The 13,854-nt window shown below is 48.0% G+C and overlaps 1 long non-coding RNA gene across 1 annotated transcript; it reads right to left on the bottom strand.

The window, feature by feature from the left end:
* Positions 1-4,774: 4,774 nt before the first annotated feature.
* Positions 4,775-12,492, bottom strand: Gm40252. The gene is made up of 3 exons (XR_868158.2): positions 12,333-12,492; positions 12,070-12,198; positions 4,775-4,803 (listed from the first exon to the last, which is right to left on the bottom strand). It is a non-coding gene; the product is annotated as a predicted gene, 40252 (long non-coding RNA).
* Positions 12,493-13,854: the final 1,362 nt, after the last annotated feature.

Below are 13,854 nucleotides of genomic sequence, written 5' to 3'. Positions count from 1 at the left end.
TTTCAAAATAGAAAAACAATAATATGTAACTCTACTATAATGCCATATATGCAGTCTTGGAAAATTGTCATGTGTGGGATAAACTAAGTGTGTGTATACTGACCTACAATGGAATATTATTCATCCTTGACAAGGAAGGTGGTTTTGACACATGCTACACTATAGATGAACCTTGAGGGCATTATGCTAGGTGAAACAAGCCAGATACATACTGTCTTGGTTCCTTTACCTGTTGCTGTAATAAAGATATTCTGACAAAAGCAACTTTAAGGAGAAAGGGTTTTATTTCAGCTCACAGTTTCATATTACAGTCCTTCACAGTTGACAAGTCACAGTGACAAGAACTTAAGGGAGGAAGTCATGTCACAGCCATAATCAGGCTCAGAGAACAATAAATGCAGGCATGCTAGTGTTCAATTCATGTTCTCCACTATTACCCCGCCCAGCATCCTCCGACTAGGGAATGGTACCTCCCACAGTGGATGGGTCTCCTCACTTGGTAATAGAACCAAGACAGTAAGCAGTATCTCATAGGCAAACCCATGAGCTAACCTGATCTAGACCTGATCTCACTATTGAGCCTCCCTTCCCAGATGATTCTAAGTCGTGTCAAGTTGATCATTAAAACCAACCATCACAGATACAAAGGCATAAGCACTGTATAACTCCACTTGAATGAGACCCTTAAACAAGTAGAAGTCATGGAGACACAAATAGAATGTTGGTCACCAAGAGTTGGGAAAGGAGGGAGTGCTGTTTAAAGGGTGCATAATTTTCAACACAGGAAGAGCACAAGAGGTCTGTGGATAGTTACAATGGCAACACAAGAGCATACGTGTAGTGAGATTTTTGGTTTCTGTAAAAACCCAGTTATATGAATATGTTTTTGTTTTAATCCCAGGTGTGGGATAAGAGGCTGCCTCACACCAGGTGATTATAGTTTGCCTGGCGCTCTAGTAAGGGTGTGGTTTCGCCAGCTGCAGATAGTTTCTGTGAGTGTGTGACATTTGGAATTCTGGGAACTTTTGAGTGGGTGTAAATGTCAGAGCCCCTAGAGGGACCAGGCATGCACGTGTGCTCTGAGGAGCCTGCTGCTGCTTCCTGTTGCTGTAGTTTGTCAAGTGGCGATGAGCAAAGAGATGAGAAGAAAAAAGTTGGTCTTGTCCCAAGGAACTTGACACCCCTAATCAGCAAGAAGTAGTCTGAAGAGGTCTATGCCCCCTTTCTCTTCTAACCTTCTTTCTCTCCTACCTAAGGGGACAGAAGGGATTGGGTGGTAGATATATGAACCAAATAAAGTAACACCAAAAAAAAAAAAAATGGCAGCTACACATAAGTGTACTCAGTGCCACTCTGCTGTGTTTGTTAAGTGGTCAAATGGCAAATTTTATATCACACATACTGTATCGCAATTTAGGAAAACACTTGAAAATAAGTCACAGGACAAGTACAAACCAGAGGTTATGAAAACAGTGCTTTGGAGCATATCATTCTAAAAGCTCAGCAGTGATGTCAGGGTTTTTGGTTTGTTGTTATTGATGTTGTTGTTGTTGTTGTTTTATGTAATTGGTGATATTGTTTTACACATGCTAAATGATTGGCATATAAATACATCATACAAACACACAGTAAGCCTGACATGAGCACAACACACATGGCATATAAACACCCCCCAGGTAGACACTGTAACAGGCATGGCGCTCGGCCTCCAAAGACCTTCACCTTGCCTGCAGGAGAGAGCTGCAAAGAGCGATGTCTTTGGGGGTTTCTGTCAAGAGGAAAAAAAGAGGAGTCTGAAATCAGAAGGAATGTTGGGGCCCCGGATTGGTGGCTTGTAACACACGGGGTGAGTTAAGGAAGCTTGCAGATTTTAATGTATGGGACAGAGTCACCTTTTCTCGTTACTGTGATGAAACATCTTGCAAAATGAACTTTAGAAGGAAGAGTTTCTTTGAGGTTGTGGATTAAGGGGATACAGATCATCGTGTGGGGAAGGTGTGGCGGGTCAGTGAGGCAGCTGGGCACATCACATCTACAGTCAGGAAACAGAGTTAACGCTGGTGCCCAGTCAGGAGACAAAGAGATGAACACTGGTGCCCAGTCAGGAGACAAAGAGAGTGAACGCTGGTGTCCAGCCTGCTTCTTCTTTTTCCATTTTTACTCAGCCTGGGCCTCCCAGCCCATGGGTGGTACGACCAGGATTCAGGGTGTGTCTTCCTTTCTTATTTGAACTTTTCTGGAAACCCCTTCCGGATTCCCTTGGATGTGTGTCTCCTAGGTGACTCTACCTCTTGTCAAATTTGACGATGGAGAGGAACCATCACCATACAGGCATGGGAACTCGCTGATCATTTCAGCACAGCTCAGTGAAGTTAGGTGTGGGTTTCCGTGGTCATGCACCAATGTCTTCACCTGAGGCATTAGCAACTGCAAAATTAGCGTGTGGCTAGAAGAGTGCCCCCATCCATGATCGCAGCGAAATGAGTTTCGAAATGAATGCTGCAGAGATGGAGCTGAAATCACCGCAAACGATTGTATAGTATAATGTGCATGAAGTTCCAATGTGCCTGGCATGTGCTGAATATACATGCACATGTGAGAGAACCAGCCTGCCTAACAGGAAGAAGAATCTTCCAAAAGGATGTTTCCTTACACCATCTCTTTGGCTAAGAGACTATGACAACAACAGACCCCAAGAAATTATAATAGTCCCAGAAATCTCATGCTGGGTGAAATAGAGGCTGAAGCTGGAGGCAGCCAACGGAGGAATTTATCTCCTTGAGAAAGACTTGCAGCTTCTCAGAAGACCTTACAGGAGAGATGAGAGCTGAGCTGTTGTTGCTTTGCAAGACCACACCTTGGCATTACTGTTGTTCTGGTTAATCCCTTCCCTACTGCTGGGCCCTGAAGACAGAGTTGAAGTGGTCACTGAGTCTCTTTGTCCCTCTTCCCAACTTCCGTCGTGCTGAATAAATCTCCTTTTTAATAGTTCTTTCACTATTGAGGGGGGGTGGGCTGGTATTAATTGGTTTATTACGGTAGTTGGCTAAGCCCTGGCTTGGTAGAGTTGCCAAAGCACAGGCTCTGACCCTAACTCCAGTAACAGTAGCTACTCAGAACGGATACCAGGGATCACTCATTAAGGTGGGAACAGCGGTCATTGTTTTCTGTGGCTGTTCACATAGCTGCTACCAGTGAGTGGGGCGGGGCCAGCAGGAAAAAAAAAAAACACAAACCCATGAGCTTTTTAAAGATGGAGGAACCAAGGCTTAGAAAATCTGAGAAAACCCTCAGAATCTGACAGAACTCAAGTGTAAGATGGTATAGAGGGGAGTTGTGGGGGTTGTATTTGACTCAAAGAAGTTGTATTTGACTCCCGGGTAGGGTAGGTACCTGTATGTAATCACTTTGCCCAAAGCTATCAGCAGCAGGCTCTCTTCCTTCAGGGAGCTTAAGCCCCTTTTAAAAGGCAAAGGAAATGGGTAAAACTTTCCGTTCTGTCTGGAAAAGCAAGACTAATTTTTCTGGTGGTTCCTATTGACTTGGAAAGAGCAGATCTGCCCATCAAATGGCATTTTACCAGATGATCAATTTGGTGTCGTTCTCATTGAATTAAATCAAATTGAAATGTAATTCCCTTCCCGGAACAAATCCCCAGGCAGGGATTCACTGCAGCAGAAGTATTTGACCTTGTGGCTGCTACCTAGAGGGCTTTCTAGTAATCTGGGGACAGGAGAGGGCTCTGCAGAGCGCATGTCCTTCCGGACATAGCCCACTCCGTGGACGTCAGGGCCAGGCTGCTGTTCATCCCCTATGCCGTCAGAAATACCCACGCAGCTTCTGCTGATCTCTGTGAGATTCATCAGATACAACTCAGCATGAAGGCACAAGAACAACTGTGAAGTCCCTAACACAGTGGCCAGCTTTGTAATAGTTAGGAACACCCATGGAAGTGGTAGAATTATAAACAGGGCTACACAAGCGCGCACACACACACACACACACACACACACACACACACACACACACACAGAGAGAGAGAGAGAGAGAGAGAGAGAGAGAGAGAGAAGGTGCCTTCTTGGTGACTGAAAAATGAACAGATTTTTAGTACATCTCTGCCTTTGGATCCAACTTACCGAACCAAATGCAGGAGTTACTGGTCATGGCGCACAAGAGAAGGTTCTTGCCAAGGATCTCAGTTTGGTTTTTGGCACCCATATGAGGAAGTTCACAACTACCTCTAACTCCAGCTTCTGGAAATCTGATGCCCTCTTCTGGCCTCCAAGGGCATCTGCACCCAGGTGCACATACCCACACACAGGCACGCATATAAATGAACATAATTCCAAAAGCTAAAAAATAATATCTCTCCTCCTCCTCCTCCTCCTCTTCCTCCTCCTCCTCTTCTTCTTCTTCTTCTTCTTCTTCTTCTTCTTCTTCTTCTTCTTCTTCTTCTTCTTCTTCATCTTCTTCTTCTCTATTTTCTTCTTCTCTCTCTTCTTTTTCTCTCTCTCTTCTCTCTCTCCTCTCTCTCTCCTCTTTCTCTTCTCTCTCTCTCTTCTTCTCTCTCTCTCTTCTTCTCTCTCTCTCTTCTTCTTCTCTCTCCTCTCTTTCTTCTTCTCTCTCTTCTTCTCTTCTTCTCTCTCCTCTCTTTCTTCTCTCTCTTCTTCTTCTTTTCTTTCTCTCTTCTCTCTCTCCTCTCTCTCTCCTCTCTCTCTCTTCTCTCTCTCTTCTTCTCTCTCTTCTCTCTCTTCTCTCTCCTCTCTCTCTCTCTCTCTCTCTCTCTCTCTCCTCTCTCTCTTTCTAAAGCAAGAAAAAGAAGCATTAGCCAATCCCTTCCTGGGGCCACCTGGAACAAACGACTCAGCTCTGCTCCAATATATGCAGGTCCCAAGGGTCCAAAGGCTACAGTGATCTCTCCCAAAGCTTAGGGAGCCTTGAAATGAGCCCAGAAAACACTCTCTGGCCTGAATTCCCCATTAACTGTGCTTGTGGGTGTCCTACACTTCAGCACCCTTGCCTTATACTCCAAGAGACCAGGTATCAGCACAACTGAGCCAATTGGCGAGCATCTCTGAGCTTCAGGCCCTCGTCGACGCACCCGTGAAGTGATACTTGCCAGCAGCACTAGGGTGTGGTGACAGAGCCCACAAGCATGACTGCCTAAGACAGTGAGGTCAAGAAAGCCCACAAGGAGGATGAAAGCCACCATCAGTGAGCACCAACCACGAGCTCACCTGAAAACATGATCCAAGAGGCTAGGAAGACCCCAAACACTAATTCCAGTGGCCTGACTCTAGTCAGAGGGAAGCAAGACTGTGGGGTAAGGAGATGATGAGACTGAGTAAGCAGAGACCTAATTAGCTAAATCAGCTGGCAAGGGACAGCGGGAACAGAAAGCATAGGCATGGCTTGGAGCAGAGACAAGCAGGGCCCAAGGATCCAAGGTTGGCTGAATTTATTCTGCGATAAACTCCCAAACTTCATGCCAGGCTAAGAGGCCTCTCAGCAGCCAACCACTCAGGCTCCTCTCAGACATGTCTGACCTCTCAGCGACCTTTCTCAAGCTGCAACAATCCCCAGTCCCAGGGTTGTCATAGGGATTAAATAGGAGAGCGCCTGGCACACAAGGCAGGCAGTGAATGAACTAATAGTCGCCTTGCCCTCACTTGCTTTTCTCCTACGACAGCAACCAATATCAAGTCTTTGTAGCTACAGAAGCATCATACCCTAAACGATCCTGATGCCCCCTTCTTCCCCTCCTTGGCTCAATATTCTCCCCTCATTCATGCATCCGCCATCTTCCTCCACACCCAAGGGAACATCGCTCTGTGGTATACACGTCTCTGTTCTATACCTAGTAAGGAAGGCAAGATTTACAAAGAAACGCCTGTGACTGATGTCCTGGGCAATGGCAGAAAGGTGAGGGTATGGGTAGAGGATGCTACCTATGGATAGGTCTTCCAGTCCTTCTCTGAGATGCCAAAAGGGTCAAATGCCAACAGATCTTACTGGAGTCTATCCAGGGATCGACCCCCTGAGACCCAGCAAAGGTCAGGTCCTACCTCTAAAGACATCTCCTCTTCAATAACTAGTTCATGATGCTCCTGTACTGGTTGCTTTCCTCGTTGTCATGGCAAAATAGCTGAGAAAAGCAACTTAAGGAAGTAAAAGTTTATTGCGGTTCATGATTTAGGAAGGGATGCTACCTATAATAATCCATCGTGACGGGAAGGTGTGGTCACAGGAGAGCGAGGCTTCAGCTCACAGGGCAGCCACAGTCAGGATGCTCGCTTTCTCTGGTTTTTTTTTAGCCTTGGATCTCAGCTTGTGGGATGAGACCACCCACCTTCAAGTCAGTCACCATGCCTCAGTTAGAGTCTCTCTGGAAATGCCCTCATAGGCAGGCCCTAAGCTGTGGCTCCTAGGTGATTCTAAAATCCAGTCAAGTTGACCATGAAGACGGACCTCCATACTCTCACGAACCACCCCAGCCCCATAGATGGCTACTTACAGGGCTCCCTCTGGCCTCTGTCATGCTATTACCCAAGTTCCATGATGCCACCTCCTCATCCCCCTGACCTCATCTCCACAGGGGTTGTTCCCATCAGCACTCCCCAGCATTTCCCACACTCAATTCTCTGTCCTAGGATCTACCACCCCAGAGCCCTCCTAAGACAACATTTGCATGGAGAACCAGTCTAGTGTGGAGGCTGGAGAAGGGGCAGTGTGCAAAAGGCACAGAAAGCCTTTCTCACAGGGAACGGTGCATTTGATCTGAAAGCTGAAGGATACAGAGGTCCCGATTAACCAGCAGAGTGAGTGTGCCTCAGGGAGAGGGCTCTAGGCAGAAGAATCAGAAAGAGAGAAGACAGAAGACAAGAAGGAAGTAAAAAACTCAGTATGGCAGGAGTACAAATAGGTGGGGCAGAGATGGCCAGGATGGAAAGTGGCATGGGACAGGCCAGGAAGGGCCTGCTCAGGCTGCCATAGTCAAAGGCTAAAGCCCAGGTGGCTCACGTGATTGCCTACGTCTACATAGTTCTGCAGGATGGAGATGCAAGATGGTGGTACCCACCGTGCCCGTTGTGGGTGATCTCTGAGTTCGCTCCTTCACCTGCAGCTGGCAACCCTCTTGCTGCCTCTTCACAGGGCCATGCCTCTGTACACAAGCACCCTGATGGCTCTGTGCTCTGAGTTTCCCCTTCTAAGACATCAGTCAGATTGAATTCCTGCTGTCTCTAAAAGGCCCATCTCCTTTAAATCACCTTAGAGACTGTATCCTCAAAGGGCTAGACTATGCAGCCCGCTGGTTGAACACTCGCCAACCACACACAGGGCACCAGGTTCAATCCCCGGCAGTGCCAATAAAAAAATGTAAAAGACCTGCTGGCCCTCTTCCCCTCTCTCTAAGAAGGCCATCTGCCCACTGCAATGGGAGGTGAGCGACAAGGGCTGTGCCCAGTTACTTCCTTACCCACTCCTCATGTTCTAAAACCACAGAATCACGTTTTGTGAAGTGAAACTTCAACACATGCATTTTGAAGGGACACAGTTCAACCTACAACCCTGATATTATCTGTAAGGAACATTCTAGAAACAGACAAAGCTTAAATCTCTGTGGATCAAATATGTGTGCCAGCCATTTCTTTCTCCTTCTAGTGCCCGGCACTTCCCCTGAAACTGTCATTCAAGCCCTGCCTTTATTCACCCTGTCTGTCTGTCCTTATTCACCCTGTCTGTCTGTCCTAATCCACCCTATCTTTAATCGGATACATCCTGTCACTTTTTTGACTAGGGCAGCTGAACAAGATCAAATAACTACTGATCCGCCCCGGTTCCAGGACTGGTGAGGTGGCTCAGTTAGTAAAGCACTTCCAAGCACAGAGTCTTCCAAGCACAAGGCCCTGAGTTTGATCCCCAGAACCCATGCTGCACTGGGAAGGCAGAGACAAGAGAATCTCTGGAGTTCTCTGGCCAGCCAGCCTAGCCTAGGCCAGGGAGGAAGGTGTCTCACAAAAAGGTAGAGTAACTCTGAAGAAGGATACCTAATATTTACACACACACACACACACACACACACACACACACACACCTACACGGGTGCACATAGATACATATGCACACAGTCCTTATACTCCCTGTCTTCCTGGGACTCTCTGATACATCACAATTCTCTGGCCACTTCCAGACTCATGCACTTCCCATCTGCGCCCAGCTGGACCGTTCCTACCACTCCTCAGCTATCTCTACTGGCCTTCCTGCCCTCCCTTTGAAGATGCCATCTGTCCATGCCGTAGTGGAAGCAGGGGTCACAAGGTGTGCCCATTTCCCTCCCTTGCCTCATCAAGAAAAAAACAAAACAAAACAAAACAAACAAACAAAAAAGGGTTGCTCCAACGGCAGCTTCCTCCTCCTTGGGAGACCATTCTTGGGCCAGTTAGTGTCATCTCTCTGTGAATCCACTGCTTCAAGATGTCATCGGATACTTAGAACAAAATCCAAACTCTTTGCCATGTCCAGCATTGGTGAGTCTGTATAGCCTGGCCCTGCCTACTCTAACCTCCATCTGACACACTCCCCTGTGCTCTGGCCCTTGTTCCTCCTGCTTTGTTGTCTTGGGATTATTTCCCAGGACACACCCAAACCATCGCTACCTCAGGGCTTTTGCACAAGATGGTCCCACCACCCGCTTTCAGTACAACCCATTCTCCCAACTGTTAACTCTGTCTCCTTTAGTTGCCCCTGATTTTCCTATCTGAACCACACCTCCCCCACGTTTTCTCCTCTCTTTGTATTATTTTCCTGTTTCCCTTATAAAACTGCAAGCTCCAAGAAGTCAAAAATAGTGTCTTCATTGCCATAAGCTGTCAATAAATCAGTGCCTGATACACAGTGGAAATTCACCAGATTTTGTTCAATGAATAAAAGACAGGGCTAACATGGCTCTCTGAAGTGACATTAAAGTTACAGCTATCTGCTGCCCTTTCTGTGCAACTTCATCACTGACATTCCCTAGATCCGTAAGAAGTTTACATCTCAGTAAGTTAAAAGTGTAAATAAGAGCTGGAGGTGTGGCTCAGTTGGTAGCATGCTTACTGAGCTCCCGCGAGGTCCTGGGTTCGATCCCCAACACTACAAAAGCCAGACATAGTGCCATATGCCTTTAATCCCAGAACTAGGGAGGGGAAGACAGAAAAATCAGAAGTTCAAGGCCATCCTTGGCTACACAGAGAGTTTGAGGCCAACCTGAAATAGATGATGCCCTGTCTCAAGATAGAAAGAGATAACTTCCTTCATTTGAAAATGAAAATATAGCTAGAAACAATAGATCTGATCCACCTTCATCTCCCAATTCTAGCCTATGGCATAATGGCAGCTACTGACCATCTGCTGTAACGGCCCTCCCTTGAGCCATAGGTACTGACTCAGGGCATCGGCACCTGCTTGGTCTGAGCCAATCAGATGTTTTTCTAGGATATTTAATTGCCACTGGGAAGAGAAAGGTAACTAACTTTTTTGTCTGTAAGACTGGGCGGTTGTGCAGCTCATGGTATTTTCCTACACGTGATTAAAAAAAGAAAAAAAAAAAGATCCAAATCCTCTGTCAACACAGTCCTGCCTGTAATCTGTACACCTGAGACAAGACCCCTCTCATTGTCTCAACCTGTCAGCATTGTGCTCCTCTGGCCGGCGACCAGAAGAATTCCGCCATGATAAATGAATCAAGGCGTGCCAGCAGCCTGGCCCAGGGCCCCGGTTGAAGCGGCACTGAAATTGTTAGTGTCCTTTGGGATACCCTGAAGTTTAATCCTCTTTGTCTCTTTCCTTCCCATCTCCTCTGAGGCTGCCCCTCTCCTGTCCAAGGCCACCCCCACCCGCTTTCCTCCCATGGGCTGGGGCGACAAGGCTGTGCTCACCACGGGATTCTGAGCTCCTGCCAACTGGGGCCGTGTGCAGCTCACGTCCCATCCCTGCGTGCCCAGCGCACAGCACGCGCTCAAAGGCCTGTCACTGAATAGAAGGAAGCCTCGGATGCCTTATAAACTGAAGAGAGCCCCATAAAATGTGTAAAAAAGGAAAGGCTGTCTGCATGGAAGGGACTGTGAGTGCGGTTTTATTAGCCACATAGATAACCCTCATCATGAAAGGAGCCTTTCCAAATGATGGATGGCTCCGAGGCCCCGGCGGGACCTGGGTATTTCTCAAGGCCGCCAGTCAAACAAGTTAACCGCATAATGTTTCTCTCTCCATAGCAACTGGCCTGGCCTTCTCTGCCTAGCCCCAGCACCTGTGCCTTTGGAAACCCCTCAGCTCTCCTGACTGCCGCCTTCTGCAGGCCATCGAATCCACAGCTCCTCATTTCGATAAAGGACCAGACTCCGGAGAGGGAAGGAGTATGTGGCAGGAATCCAGAGTCCTCTAAGAAGCCAAACCACAGGCTTGTGGCTCTGAGCCCTGAGCCACACTCTGCTCAGCACTCTGGCTGCTCCTGTCCCCTCGTGGGAGCGAAGGAAGGCAGTCCTAGAGAGCAGACGCAGGGCAGGTTCATCAAGAGTCACCTTAAGATTTGTTTAACTTCCCAACCTATGCCACACATCACTGATGAGCACAACCTGGGGGTGGGGGTGGGGGTGGGGACAAGAATTAGGAGGGGCATCCTGCAGGAAAGGAGTTCTCTCAGCAGGCAGGCTCCTCAGAAACCATCTCCAACAGCACGGATCTCATGGCCTCCGTACCCACACAGGCAGGCTGCTGTGGTTTGAATATAAAATGGCATCTGTGGGCTCGTGTGTTTGAACACTTGGGCCCCAGGTGGTGGCACTGTTTTTGGAAAGCTGGAGGAAACGTTAGTCAGAACATCACCGGAGGAATCGGGTCACTGGGATTGGGTATTGAGATTTCTTAGCCCAGGCTAGCTTTCTATCCTTGCTTCACGTCCTGGCTGTGGATGGGACGTGACCTGATCCCTGTTGCCACACCTCTCCCTCATGGTGAACTACATATCTTCCAGCTGTAAGCCAAAATAGGCCCTTCTGCCTGAGGTTCAGGTTCTTGGCTCTTGGTTCTTGTCAGGCATTTGGGTAGAGCAACAAGACAGTAGAGATGCAGACAGATGCCTGGAGATGCCTAGCAATGAACAGAGAAGTCTGGAGAACATAGGCTCATACCAACCTGACCCAGAAAGAAAGGCCTATCTCAGCAGGAGTCCCGGAAATGGGGAAGCAGGAAGGGTCCACAACAGAGATTTGGAAATGATGAGAGCGCGCACATTCTCAGTCCGTGCCGCAGCCACCTGCTCTCCACAAAAGTGCAAAAGCAGCCACAGACGATGCATAAGCAAGTGAAATGGCTCAATAGGTAGAGCACTCGCCATAGAAGCATGAGGACCCGAGTTCGAATCTCCAGAAGTCATGTAAAGCCAAGCATGCTAGCACACATCTGTAATTCCACTTCTCCTATTGGAGATGCGTGGAGGAGCAAGAAGAAAACTCAAGAGCTCCTGAGCCAGTCACCCAGTATGCACAGTGGTGAACAAAACCCTGCCTCAAGCAAGGAGGGAAGGCAAGAAGCTATGCCCAAAGTTGTCCTCGTAATGCTACATCTGTTCTGTGGAAAGAGCATACCTGCATACACATACTCACACGCACGTGCACAGACACACAAACACACAGATATGAATGCATGCACACAGAGTCATTTCCACAACACACACATATACACAGACACACACACACACATGAATGCATACACACAGAGTCATTTCCACAACACACACATATACACAGACACACACACACACACAGACACACACACACACATGAATGCATACACACAGACACATATCCACAACACACACATATACACACATGAATACATATACACAGAGTCATGTACACAGCACGCACACACACACACAAATGCATACGCACAGAAGCATGTACACACATACACACACACTCACTCACTAAAAAAAAAATTTACAAGAAAAAGAAGTTGGCAAACCAAGTTTGTCCCACAGGCTTAAAGGGGACCACACCTAACCTTGGGCACAAGATGCAGCCTCACCTCCAGCAGAGCTGTAGCAATGCTCAACTCTGCAGACACGGGGTGATTTCAGCTCCTCAGTTCTATCACGGGGTCAGCGCTGGACTCCAGAGCAGAAGGAAAGATGACAGTGGATAAACTGACAGAGACCTGTTAAGAGAGGGAACACAGAGCAATCAGCCTCACGGGTGTCAAGTTGGCCTCCCGCAAATAGGAAAGGCTTGCAGGACAGGTGGAAATCAGATGGTAACAACTCCAACAGCCAGGTCAGGAGTTCCTCCCACCTCCGGTTCCACGGAGTAGAACGAGTTAATAGAAGGCAGCTTTGAAATCAGCTCAGCACACCCAGCCAAGTTAGTTACAAATGTATACAACAGGCCTGAGCTCTGAGCCAACACAACGACAGAAGCCAGCTGGCTTACTATGCCGTGCTTCCCAATCACTGGCCAGGCAGACACAGAGCAACAATAGCCCCCATCCCCACCACCCAGGAAGTGCTGCAGAGGGCGGAGGTAGATCCAGAAACCTGGGGGCTTTTCTCCATTAGAGCTAAGTTCCTGCTTGCTACCGGTTGCCCAGTGAGGCTGTACTTGCCTATAATCCTCTGAAGCCCACTGAGCCTGGTTTCTCAGAGAAGGAAGAAGAAAGCAAGCTGCTGGATGTGTCAGCCCGCAGGACTCTTGGTACGAAGTGGACAAGGAGAGGTGAGGGCTTGTCGTACCAGGAAAGCTGCTTCTCTAACAGTGGCATCTCCATTGTCTCTAGAGGGTGTCCTGTGCTGACACCCCTAGAGAGTCTCCAGAACAACGGTACCTGGGTGCTGGAGCTAAAAGATGGTTGATAGACTAGCAGTTTCTATAGGGGGAGTTAGTATATATGCATGCATATAGGGGCAGGTGTATGACTGTACACAGGCATGAGGAGGTCAGAGGTCAATGGCCGTATCCGAAGTGTTAGGGATCTTTCTGTTTCCTCCTCCCCAAAACCTTGATTATAGGTACATGATGCCATATCTGATTTTTATGTGTGTGCTAGGCACCTGAACTTAGGTCCTGTGGTGCTTTGAATGAGAATACCCCCAAGACACACACACACACACACACACCAGCCCCATAGGCTCATATATTTGAATTCTTGGTCTACAGTTAGTGGAACGATTTGGGAAGGATTAGGAGGTATGGCCTTATTGGAGGAAGTATGTCTGTCACTGGTGGGGGCGGGGGAGGGGCGGGGAATGGTTTCAAAAGCCCACACTGTTCCCAGTTAGTTCTCTTTTCTTTGCCTCCCGAATATGAATCAGATGTAAGTTCTCAGTTACTGCCCCAGCATCCTGCTTGCCTGCCCTCCTGCTCACCTGCCTACCTACCTGATGCCTGCTGCCTGCCTACCTGCCTACCTGCTGCCATGCTCCCTAGCGTAATGGATCCCAGACTCACCCTGAGCACTGAAAGCAAGCCTCCCAACTAAAGGCTTTCTTTTATAAGTTGCCCAGGTCATGGGGTTTTGTCATGGTAATAGGAAAGTAACTGAAAGTAACTAAGACAGGTCCTCCTCCTTACCCAGCAAGCACTTCACTGGTCAGACCTGCCGGGGCTTCCCCATCCCTGTGCTTGCTGTGTCTTGGCCCTTTACAGCTCCTTTCTCACTTACCAGGTCCCAAGCCTGGGCTCCCAGCTTAGTCAACCACCACAGGAGGTCATCCAGGCTACACAACCCCACCCCAATCAAGGACCACAACAGATAGTTATTTTTGGTTGCTTGGTTGAAGTGTTTGTTTATTCGTTTGTTTGTTTAGATTTTTTTCAT

The sequence above is a fragment of the Mus musculus genome, chromosome 4 (genome assembly GCF_000001635.26).
Source record: "Mus musculus strain C57BL/6J chromosome 4, GRCm38.p6 C57BL/6J".
Taxonomy (NCBI): Eukaryota; Metazoa; Chordata; class Mammalia; order Rodentia; family Muridae; genus Mus; species Mus musculus.
Note: the sequence above shows the minus strand (reverse complement) of the source record. Positions and strands in the feature narration are given on the sequence as shown.